A 12,593-nucleotide genomic window follows, 5' to 3' on the forward strand; every position below is an offset into this window, starting at 1 on the left:
GCATTGGATGCCTGAAGAGATAACAATATATGTAGCTTGCTCTACAGTTGTATTTTATGATCAGCTGGAAGGAAGAATATCATACATAATGAATTAGGACAAACCTCAGTGAGCATATCCTATTAATGCACGGTGAGAAATTGTACACCTTTCTATGTCTAATCTCCTTGAAGACTATGAAGTTCCCTCAAAGTAACAAAATAAGAGCTGTAAACCAGAATACAAGCTTCAAAATCAGATGTTGAGGTGGGCTTTATCCTTCTTGTAAATGCAGCCACTCAAGCAAATAAAAGACTGCATTTTAGGGTTAATCATGTTATTATGAAATAACTTGATTACAACTCTGTTAATTTTGATGATAATTAAAAAATTTCAGTTACTTGGATAAATGGTGGACAAATAGTGGACAAACGTATTTGGAATGCTCAATTTAATTGATTATATGGCAAGTCTTTTATTCTTCTGATAAATTTATTTAAAACTTTAATTATACAGCACAGTAACAGGCCCTTCCAGCCCAACGAGCCCACACTGCCCAATTACACCCTACTAACCTATACATCTTTGGAATGTGGGAAGAAACCGGAGCACCCAGAGGAAACCCACGCAGTCACGGGGAAAACGTACAAACTCCTTACAGACAGCGGCGGGAACTGAACCCCGATCACTGGCACTGTAATAGCATTATGCTAACCACTGCGCTACCGTGCCGTCCAAATCTTACAACTATAACAAATACAAACAAATTTTAATTAATAAATGTATATATCACCCAACAAACTCCAATACATTTATATCATTCTTACAAACTGAAGTAAATGTGGCTGATAACTGCCATGCAATAATATACAAAAATCCACAGAAGCTGAATCAGTTTAAGTATCTGATGGTGAATGAAACATTCACTCATTGAAATTATATTGGGGATTAATCAGCCAGGTTTCTCTGAAAATCTCAAAACAGACAGCCTAGGTTCAGCACTTCCTATTACTCACCTTACAATGATCTCTATCCACCACATACAGTACTTACGCCAATGCATAACCAACATCTAACAGCTTGCATATTTTGCAGCTATTAAGACAGTAGCCACACCACCACTCTCTGAGATAGAGAATTCAAAAGTTTCACAACACTCTGAAAGAAGGAATTCCTCCCATCTCTGTCTTAAATGTGCTTCTTCTTATTCTAAAACTATACCTCCAAGTTCTAAATTCCCCATGAATTCCCTCAGAATTTTATATTTCAGTAATATCACCACTCATTTTTTTTAACTCCAATGAGTATAGGCCCAGTGAGAATCTACTGAACTGTGGACAAAGCTACAAACAGCCTCAACTAATTTCGGAGGCATGTGGCCCAGATGATTTTAGCTCTGGGGCCTCATCTGCATACTCCTCGTCAGTTGCCCATGTGAAACCAGAGGGAATCAGCAGTGGCCATTAGGAGGTTTATACTGCAATGGCAGTTGCACCATCAGCTAGCAGATTATCAAAATTGGGGCTACAAGTGTATGGGTGGTGCCAGTCACCAATTTTTTTTGAAAAGCTGGTACAGGACACCTTCTTTAATGCTGGATGCTTTCCCAATGCACTGACCATTTCATTATACCTTATATCCAGCCAGCCCTACTTAAGTCCTCAACTTCATCCTCGGCAGGAGAAGTGAGCAACATCACTCTCTGTCAATCTGGTACAAGCATCATCCTTAACCCTTCCGCTGGTTGCACCATGTCCTGTATCTTACCACGTGCATTGAGAGTATCTGAGCTGGTAGCTGTGAATGTGAAATCAAGTGATGTTGTGTCTTTATCATTACTATCTTCTGGATGTTCCTCCTCACCTGGTCAGGTGGTCATTCTTGATTATGTGAAATGAATGTACACTGTAGATGGGTGTAGGAAAGAGAGAAGGATGTGTATGCTTATATAACTTGCAGCTGGTATATCAGAAGTGTGGATTGAGGGGAAGGTATGACATAAGGAGTAAGATTAGCTATGAGGATACTGTCATTTTTGATGATTTCAGCTGCTGGCCACAACTTTAGCAACTGTCATCCAATAAGATAAGATATCTTTATTAGTCACATGTACATCGAAACACACAGTGAAATGCATCTTTTCTTGCGTAGAGTGTTCTGGGAGTAGCCCGCAAGTGTCGCCGCGCTTCTGGCGCCAACATAGCATGCCCACAACTTCCTAACTCGTACGTCTTTGGAACGTGGGAGGAAACCAGAGCACCCAGAGGAAACCCACGCAGACACGAGGAGAACGTACAAACTCCTTACAGACAGTGGCCGGAATTGAACACGGGTTGCTGGCGCTGTAATAGCATTACGCTAACCGCTACACTACCATGCCAGCATTGACTCTTCCTTGGCTTTGGGACACGTAGGCACAGCTGTCACTCTGTGGTTAGCTTTTGCTGACTCCTGTAGTACATCACTACAGTATGCCAGAGAGATGGAAGTGACTCAGTGAATGTCATGGCATTACATTTGTATGATGTGGCTGTGACCTTTGAATAGCTGCAACATGTGCGAGCTATCATGTATCATGCAATGGTGCAAATGTGGGAGGTTGTGATGGATGGAGACTGTTAGGAGGTTAGTAATGGGATGTGGTGAATCTATCATTGTCTGAGGCTGGCAGTCCAGTTAATAGGATATGACAGCTGAAGATGTACATAAGAAACTGGAGCAGAAGACCTTGTGAACCCTTAAGCCTGCTCTGCCATTCAATGAGATCATGGCTGAACTGATCTTCCCCTCAGCTCCCATGTAGACCAAATACCTGCTTACTTTGACCTTGAATATATTCAATGATTCAGCCTCCACCATTTTCTGAGATAGAGAAGGCCAAAGATTCACAACACTAAAAGAACTTCTTTCTCATCTCTATCTTGAATGTACTGCTCCGTATTCCAAAACTATGCACCATGGCTCTCCATTCCCTCATGAGTCCCCTCAGAATCTTATATGTTTCAATAGGATCATCTCTCCGTTTTCTAAATTCCAATGAGTAAGGGCCCAACCCGATCAACTTTTCCTTGTAAATCAACCCCTTCAGCTCAGGAATCAAACTAGTGAACCTCTGAAGCCTCTCCAATGCAAATATATTCCTCCTTAGTCAAGGAGGCCAAAACTGTAAACAACCCTCTGTGTGCACCAACACCCTGTACGATTGCAGCAAATATTCTCTAATGTTATACTGCATTCTCTTTGGAATATAGTTCGAACATAGACTGATCTTTACTGCCGTTGAAGGGGTTGGTGGGGTGTGCCTTGTTGACCACCCAACCCACCTTTGCATGTCTCGGTCTTGGACTTACTTTGCCACTGGGGTAAATAGTAAGAGACATATACCCTTAATTTTTTTTATGTTCTTCCTAATGCACATAATTAACTTCAATGGAATATCTGTGGAAACAGCAGAGAAACACTTTATGTGATTACTATCTCTTGGTTTCCATGGACCTTGGTGGATGATTGAGAACTTCAGGAGAAATTCAACACATACTCGCTAAAAGGCAAGAACATCTGGATATCTGTTATTTTGTTCTATTGAAAGAAATAATATGTCACACTTCTAAAATCTTGGCATGGACTTCATCAACATTTTAACACTTAATAGCTTGCCACTCTGCTTTGCGTAATAACTATAGCAACTACTTTCCAGTCACTAATACTCCTGCAATGCTGTACAAAATATATTACTAATCATCATGTTGGTCCCATATATGAGACATGGTCTGAAACAATGGATGGAGATATTTCTGCATATTTGGTGGCACTTTTCTTGCTGCAAAATCAACAATGAACTGCATCTACCATAACTTTTCATAGATAGTTTTTCACAGTGTGAGATGAATATAGAGGGGAAGAGAGCGCTGGAGAGAGAAAAGAAAGGGAAACTTTCTCTACTGACAATCTATTTAATTCCTGATTATAGAGCTGAGAAAATATTGTTGAATCCAGTTTTGCAAATCAGAACCAAGTTACCTTTCATTAAAAACATTCTACATTGGCAAATATTGCAATCAGTGCTGGCCAGAGATGGGCCCATTTGTGTAGTGACCCTGATGCATGTATTGCTGTTCAGCATGTTCATTTGCTGAAGGCTTCCTTAGGGAATGATGATAACAGGATCGGCAGTCAAAAAGACTTTCAGGGCTACCAAGTGAACATTCCTGTTGTGTTCCTTGCTAAAAAAGAAAATATGAGATTTCAACAGTTCAGACTGAATGTGTAGAAAGAGATTGGTAGGGGCAATGATGTAAGCATTATCTTCATAACATCTAAAACATTGGCCCCAATTTCAATGGGGTAGGGGAGTGGCAAGTGGAAATTCTGCATATAAACCCCAAAGTGAGCAGCAAACCAAGGGATTAGGAAACCCTGCCTCAACTTTCATTAGGAAGTAATATTTATATTGCTTATTTAATCATATAGTAAAATGACCAAAGAAGCTTCCTAGAAATATCACCAAACAAAATTTTAAAGAAAGAATGAATAGACTGGATGATTCTTGCTTTCCCACATTGGTAGGTTTTTAGCACTATCTTAAGAATAGAAAAAGTGTTAGAAAGGCAGTGAGGTTTAGGGAGAGAATTCCAGCGCATAAGGCCTCTGTCAAAGACGTAGCTGTCAAGGGTTATGATTACAATCAATAATACATAAGTGGTCAGATATCTAAGAGAATTGTTGGACTGGAAAACATTACAGACATAGGGAGGAATGAAACTACAAATGGATCTGAAAATGAAGAGAAATTTTTAAATTCTGTAATTGCTTAAGTGAAAGCAAGAAAGCAAACACAGGTCAGCTTTGCAACTAAGGACATGTTAAGACATGCAAAGTAGTGGATGTCCTTAATTGTATGGGAAGTTGGTGGGTTTGCAGATTTTTGGAAGGCAAGTTTAAGGGAAGTTTAGTAATCAGCAGTTTAGTGGGAATAGGCTCGTGTATAGGAAATAGTTGTTCCTCAACTCTATTTTCACTAAACTGCTGACCACCCAAACTCTCCTTCCCCCTCCAATCATTTTTCTTTCTGTAACTATCACTGGTAGAAATCTCTTTCCCAATTCACTTACAATGTGCACTCTCTTTGCCCCAACCCTTCATACTTCATGAAATTTCAGCAACCTCCCCAAACCTGCACACTAATCCAATGGCTGCACCTAGCTGCTACAGAACTCGTGAGATGAACCACAGTCCCTTATGAAGCAAAGTGGGCCATGAGTGGTGGCCATACCTCGGGAGGTGGAATCTAAAGCCCTGACAGTTGTACTGCTTCTAAATGTCTTTGAAACTCAGACATTTATAAATTATGTAAGTAGATTCAGATAATTTAAACATTTATTACTTTAAAAATATATAAAAATAAATTCAGTTAAAAATTAAACCACTATACATCAATTAAAACCAAAAAAATACAAAGTAAAGAAAAATAAACAAATAACTTAATTAGATCTTACTTTTATGATGACAGTCAGTGACCTCATTCAAATGGCCTCCAGCACACTTAAACTTCCTTGCAGTAAGCAGACACAAAAATTAGATATATTCTGTGCAATGAAGATTGCATTCAACAGAAGCATGACCCACATTGGAGTTCAAAGCAGCCCACTGGCTTCAAGCTTCTCCCTGCCTGTGACTGAACCAGATAGTTTGCATGTTTGACAGAAAAATTAGTTTTGGACCTTCTGTAAGAACCCCTTATTATGTATTTGCTATATTTTGACCTGACTCAATATAAGCTGTAGTTGAGCTGGTAGTTCCTTTGTTTCTAAGTACAATAGTTCTGAATTCAAAACCCATTTCAAGACTTGACCACAAAAATCTAGGTTGAAGTTCCAGTGCAGTACTGAGAACGATCAGAAATGCTATCTTTCAGTTGAGATGTTAACCAGCTCTCTCTAGTGGAAATAAAATATCCCATGATGAAATTGCAAAGAAGAGCAGAGAATTATCTTTAGTGTCTTGGACATTAGTTACACATAAGATTAATTGAAAGCTATCAAGTTCTGTTTGAAGGGCCTGTTTGAAGGTATTGTGTGCAAATTGGTAGCTACATTACATGACACTGAGACTACACTTCAAAAATACTTCATTGGAGGTAAAGTGTTTTGAGATACCAAAAAGGCGTAATATAAGTGCAAGTCTTTCTTTGGCTAGTTGTCTTTATCTTTGTTCCATCCTCTTCCATTATGGCCTCTAATGTCCCTCATTTTAATTGCCTTAATGTTGGAAGTCACTCCACCAGCAGCTAAGAGATCCAAAGCTCTAAGGTCTGGAATTCTCTCCATAAACCTCCATGAATGTCTTTTCTCTCTCAAAATGCCCTTGAAGCTTTAGCTTTCTCTGATGGTGGTTCGGTGGCAAAACTCCCATGGAGAGGCTTTAGGATGTTCTACTATACTAGAGGTATTACATAAACACAAGTTGTTGTGTCATGCAAGATGGAAGATGGGAGAATGGCCAGGGATTCTTTGGAATTGTCAAAGCTACACGTAACAAATTCATGGATGAGGACTTAAATAATATTTGCACTGTAGAAAGAACATCATGCTCATATCACTATCATCAGTCATGGATGACTTCTACAGTATTGGCATATACTGTGCAGTGGTTATGTTTGCTAACAGACACCACAATCTAATATTACCATATCTTTGAAAAGTCATAGTTTGAATACAAGGCTTTCGTGGAATAGTAAGTGAAGAGAAAGGCTCACTACATATTATCTATCCCAGTTTTTGTAACCAATATACTTTTGAAAATGCAATTACTGGTACACTGCAGGAATGCTAGCAAATTTGTACAACTCCTACAAAGAGCAATATGATAATGACCAGATTATCAGTACTTTTTAGTGATATAGAAAATAATGCTGGAAACATAGAGCAAGTCAAGCAGCACCTCTGGGGAGAATGTCAACTCTGGAGTTGTGGTGTAAGGGAAATGGTGGATGAATTTCCTTCTTCGTTCATGAAAATCTTTTATGACCAATTGAGAGACGTATCATGTCCATGACAGCAATTCCAATGCTGCAACATTCCTGCAGTTTTGCATTGGAGAATCAAACTTGATTTTTGTGACCAAGTCACTTACACAGAACATGAATCCATAACCTCCATTGTTTAACTCAAAACCAATAGAGCTACCAGCTGAGCTAACATTGATACTCATCATTTTTTTTTGGCAATTACGAATGTGTATTATGTCAGAAATTCTAGCCAGTGTGCTTTTATTCATATTAAGTCTAAGGCAAATATCACAACGTGAAGGGTGGCCAAATTGGCCAGAGATTTTGAGAATCATTTAGCTCCCTGGAATCTGAAACCAAACAGAAAACTAATTCCTATATTGTCTGATAGTTAAACATACCAGTGGCTCACCTGTGGCCTTGTACATTGAAATGGCACTTAATAAGCGTGCAGTGTTCATCAGTACTCCTGAAGATCTCCAAGAATATTGGGGACACAGGAGACTGCATATGCCGGAATCTAGAGCAACTATCAATCTGCTGGAGGAACCCATGGGTGAAGCAGCATCTGGGGGGAAGAAGTTGTCAACATTTGGGTCAAAACCCTGCATCATGACTCATGATGCAGTTTCAACTCAAAAAGCCAACAAGTCCTTTACCCCCACAGATGCTGATTGACCCATTGAATTCCACTAGCAAATTGTTGCTCCAAGAATATTGGAATTAGAATTGGTTTATTATTGGAATTGGTTTATTGTCGTCACGTGTACTGAGATACAGCGAAAACTTTTTATTTGCATGTGATCCAGGCAGATCGTGCCATACATAAGCACATTGAGGTAGTAAAAATAAAACAGATTGCAGAATATAGTGTAGCAACTATAGAGAAAAGTGCAGGTAAACAAATAAAGTGCAAGGGCCTTGACAAGGTAGATTGAGAGATGGAGAATTCATCGTTAGCAATGAGAGGTCCTTTCAAGAGTCTGATTACAGCGGCAGAGAAACTGGCTGAGACTGGTGGTATGTGTTTTCAAGGTTTTGTATCTTCTGCCCAACGAGAGAGGGGAGAAGAGAGAATGACTGGGGTGGGAGGGGTCCTTGATAACTTTGGCTGCTTTCCTGGGGCAGTGAGATGTGTAGACAGTCAATGGAGTCTGGTTTGTGTGATGTGCTGAGCTATGTTGTTTCCTGTGGATTTGAGCAGAGCAGTTGCCATTCCAAGCTGTGTTGCATTTGGATAGGATGCTTTCTATGGTGTATCTATAAAATTGGTAAGTATGATATCTTTATTAGTCACATGTATATCGAAACACACAGTGAAATGCATCTTTTGCATGGAGTGTTCTGGGGGGCAGCCCACAAGCGTCACCACACTTCCGGCGCCAACATAGCATGCCCACAACTTCCTAACCTTTTGGAATGTGGGAGGAAACCGGAGCACCCAGAGGAAACCCAGACAGACACGGGGAGAACGTACAAACTCCTTACAGAAAGCATCCAGAATTGAACCCGGGTCACTGGCGCTATAAAGCGTTCCCCTGAATTTCTTTTATTGGGGGTTGCTGCACTGGCAGGTGTTCACAATTTGCAATGCTTTTTATTTATACATTTCCATTGTTTTAAAGTTTAATTTTCTATTAAATGTGCTCTTTTCCTAACACTTTTATTTGATGAAATGGGGGCTATACAAAGAGAACGCATGCTATTAACCACTGTGGGCAGGGTAATTGACAAAAGAAACGGATCAATGTAGATCCCTTGCAAAAGTGAAAGGGAAAATTACTTTCAATGCTTGCACCAAGCAAACATTCACTTACACAAGAACAGAAAATGCTGGAAACAATCAGCAGGTCAGGCAACATCTGAGGTACACTATATATTCAAGTACATCATGCAGCATTATTCAGTGAATGGTAGGGCCCTGGGGACTGTTGTAGAACAGAAGGACTTATGAGTACAAGTACATGGTTCCCTGAAACTGGTGTTACAGGTAGACCGGGTGGTGAAGGTGGCTTTTGGCACAGTGGCATTCATTAATCAGGGCATTGAGTATAGAAGTTGGGATGTTATATTGCAGTTGTACAAGAGATTGGTGAGGCCACATTTGGAATATCCTGTTCAGTTTTGTTCACTCCGCTTTAGGAAGGATGCCATTAAGCTGGAAAGAATGCAGAGCAGATTTATGAGGATGTTGCCAGGTCTTGGGGGAACTGAGTTATGGAGAGAGGTTGAGCAGGTTGGGATGTTTTTTTAATTGGATTGTAGGAGAATGAGGGGTGATATTATCAGATGTATAAAATCATGAGGTGCATAGATAGGATGAATACACACAGTCTTTTTCCCAGGGTTGGGGAATCAAGAACTAGGGGGCATAAATTTAAGGTAAGAGGGGAGAGATTTAATAGGAACCTGAGGGGCAACTTTTTCCACTCAGAGGGTGGTCAAGAGATGGAATGAGCTGCCAGAGGAACTGGTTGAGGCAGGTATATTAACATTTAAAAGGCACTTGGGACAGGCACATGGACAGGAAAGGCTTAAAAGGATATGGGCCAAACGCAGGCAAACCGGACGAGCTTAGACGGGCATCTTGGTCAGCATAGGCCGAAGGTCCTGTTTCTGAGCTCCATAACTCTATGAAAATTACAAATCCTTTGGCAAACAGTTAACTTTACAAGTTGGGACAAACTGCTGGTTCTGACAAATAATCTAGGACCAGAAACATTGAGAGTATTTCCCCTCTCCACTGATACTGCCCGACCTGCCGACTGTTTCCAGCATCTGCACTTGTTTTTGTTTTGTCTGCCTAGTTTCAACCATTTACTGACAAGATGGTCGCTGGGGCTGGGCCCCAGCGAGCGTGGCTCCCGTCAATTCGGAGAACTTTGCAGAGATGGGGGCTGCCGATATTTCCCCAGGCAGGCATGCAGGCGGGCGGGTCGCTGCTGCCCGGGTCCCCACTCCGGCTCGGCACTGACCGAGCCCCGGGCCGGCCGCCGCAGAACATTCTGGACCACCTCCAGCCCACGCAGCAGCAGCCGCCACCGCCGCCATTTCTGCACCACCGAGACCCGCAAAACATCCGCCAACATCATCGGGCCCGAGCGGGATAAATAACCACGGAGGGAAAGGGGGGGAAACGAGAGGAGAAAAGAAAACGCGCACGCCACGGTACCATGTGAGCGTCGGTAATGGGAGCCCGGAGATCGGCGCCACCGGCCGTTATATTTTCAAACACAAAAGATGGCGGGCGGGTCCGGGCGCGCGCCCGCTGCGTGGCGCGGCAATAGGCTGCGCGCGCAGCCCCGAAGGCGGTGCGGCCCTGCCTGGCCGGACGGGCCCGCCTCGTGCTCCTTCTGTTGGTACCGAGCGGAGAGGATGCACACGGCACTCGAGTGAGGTATTTAAACACCCATTTGTTTTGCTTCGCACAACCGAGTTGTTGGGCGCCGTGGCTGCGCTGTGTCTCTCCCGCGTTGTGGCTCCCGGCCGTCAGTGCCAGGCAGCTGCCCGCCGCTCTTGTTCGCGGGGTCGATTTCTATCATTTTTTTATGAAGGGGGAAAAAAAAACTCGCGTGTGTGCAAAAGGCAGGAAGAAGGACGGGGGGGGGGGGGGGGTTGCAGAAGGAGAGAAAGAAAGGTCGTGAGATGGGTCTTGCATGGCTTCACTGCGATGCGGCGTTATGATTGATGTGCCGTTATTTGTATTTGAAACATACCCCCCCCCATATAAAAAAATTCTTTTAAGCGAACTAATCCGCCTCTTGATGCTGCAAATCAGGAGGATGATTATTCTGCCCGCGTTAGGCGAGGAGTGGTCCTGGGTTGGGCGGTCAGTGAATTGGGGGAAGGGGTGTGGGGGGGTCCCTGGTTTATTCTCTTGCCCTAGGGTAGAGGGTGCAGCCACTCGGGGGGCTGCCTGCCCGTTCCTCCTTTCTTTCCCTTCTTCCCCCCCCCGCCTTTAGACCAGAGGGTTGGGGATGATTTTGCTTTCTCCTTTCGCTGCAATTTTCCATCCGCAGTTTGGCGCATTTTTTAGCATTAGCCCATACACGGCGGGTCTCGATTATTTTCAAGCGAGAGTTTCAAGTTTCTTCTTCCACCCCCCCCCCCCCCCATTGTGGAAAATCAGGATTAAAATATCTAGCAGTTAAACCGCAAATTGGGAGAAATAGCGATCAAGGTGTGGTATTATAGTTGTTGAAATGCCGCCTTGAAGCTGAACAAGGAGAGCTTCAGCTGATAGCTTCTGGAAATGTAATATCATTGTTTCCGAATTGCTGACTAACGCAATTTGTTACATCGGTTTTAAAAAGTTTTTAGAATTAAAGTCATTATTCCAATGGTTTGTTAATGGGTATTTTCATACTAAAGGTATACAGAGTATTATTACAGGTTTATGTAGCAATTGCATGTTAAAATTTCAAATTGCTGCTGTTCTCAACTGCAGCTTGAATTTTGATATTCCATAATGGTTTGTCTGTTGCAGGTTGAATGACGTTCCCATGTGGGTACTTTCACTTGAGCGCCCTTTCAGGGTTGGCCAAATTTTGCTGTGGCATAAGTTTCTCAAATGCTTAATCTGTTACATATTAGTTATCTTAGTAACCCAAATAAAAAGGTGGAAATGATAAACATTTTGTATGTGACCATGTTTCAGGATTTAAAATTTTCTTTTGATGCTGCTGCTTGATGTAGTTGAATATGCAGTTTTGAAATTAATACCTCAAATACCAATTTTTATTGGTCTATCACATTTGTTCATCTTACTTGAGGATGATACTTGGGAGTACTTGGATAAACAGGATACAGGATAAACAGTTGATCTGATGGGGCTGAGGTACAATCCATCTGAGAAGTATGGGCAAAATAAATCATAACCTTGATCCTCTTGCTTGGTGGACAGTGGTGGTAGTGTTGGGAATATGACTGTCTGAATTTGTATTCTGGGCACAGCTGAGCACATAACCGATAGTGCCATCTGGTTAGTACTGACCTGTCTGAATCCTAGTATTTCCATACATCATTGTAAGCCAACTGGCAATTTGAAGAATGAAGTAAGAAATTCAGTTTCTTTTAAATTTTTGGGCTGCATTGTACCAATATTTGCATTTGAGTTCTGATCTGGCAGACAAGTGCATGAAGTCAGAGACGTAACACCATCTGCAGCTTGGATTTTAGTATTGGCCATTTGTATATCCCGTGAATTCAACCTGCTGAGATCAGTACAAGGTACCGATCCAATAAATGTTCTATGACCCAGTTGTTAAAATGTAAAGTTATTATATAGTCTACTGCATAGAAATTGGAAATGTGACTCAACTGTTTGTTAATGTTTCACACAAGCTGCTTTCCCACCATGACCTTCCCACCCTGCTAAATCCACCATCGCTGCTTCTAATCCTATCAGTATTCTTGTTCCTTTCTCACTTGTGCTTATCCAGCTTTGTCTTAAATGTGTCAATGCCATTCATTTCTATTACTGCTAGTAGCAAGTTCCACATTCTTGAGTTTGTTGGTGCATAAGCTCTTCAATTGCCAATTGAATTATAACTTTTGTATTTGTCTCCTAATTTCAGATGCCCTCCAAGTGAAAACACTTTCTGTCTAC

At 41.8% G+C, this 12,593-nt stretch overlaps 1 protein-coding gene and 1 long non-coding RNA gene across 4 annotated transcripts in view; one reads left to right on the forward strand and one right to left on the reverse strand.

Annotated features, from left to right (window-relative positions):
- The window catches only part of LOC127567893 (uncharacterized), a 46,799-nt gene extending 36,585 nt beyond the window's left edge, over nucleotides 1-10,214 (reverse strand). The window contains exons 1-2 of the long non-coding RNA XR_007955956.1: nucleotides 10,158-10,214; nucleotides 5,475-5,526 (exon numbers count right to left, since the gene is read on the reverse strand). This is a non-coding gene — a long non-coding RNA (uncharacterized LOC127567893). The remainder of the gene's footprint in view (nucleotides 1-5,474; nucleotides 5,527-10,157) is intronic.
- Nucleotides 10,215-10,246: 32 nt separating this feature from the next.
- The window catches only part of slc39a10 (solute carrier family 39 member 10), a 67,959-nt gene continuing 65,612 nt past the window's right edge, over nucleotides 10,247-12,593 (forward strand). The window contains exons 1-2 of one of the 3 annotated variants that reach the window (XM_052011125.1): nucleotides 10,365-10,382; nucleotides 12,562-12,593. The exon at nucleotides 12,562-12,593 is cut by the window's right edge and continues 60 nt beyond it. The gene's annotated coding sequence lies outside the window, so the exon portion shown is untranslated. Of the gene's footprint in view, nucleotides 10,383-12,561 lie in introns of all 3 variants that reach the window. The other 2 variants (XM_052011142.1, XM_052011116.1) reach the window with 2 other exon arrangements.

This window comes from Pristis pectinata, chromosome 1 (genome assembly GCF_009764475.1).
Source record: "Pristis pectinata isolate sPriPec2 chromosome 1, sPriPec2.1.pri, whole genome shotgun sequence".
Classification (NCBI taxonomy): Eukaryota; Metazoa; Chordata; class Chondrichthyes; order Rhinopristiformes; family Pristidae; genus Pristis; species Pristis pectinata.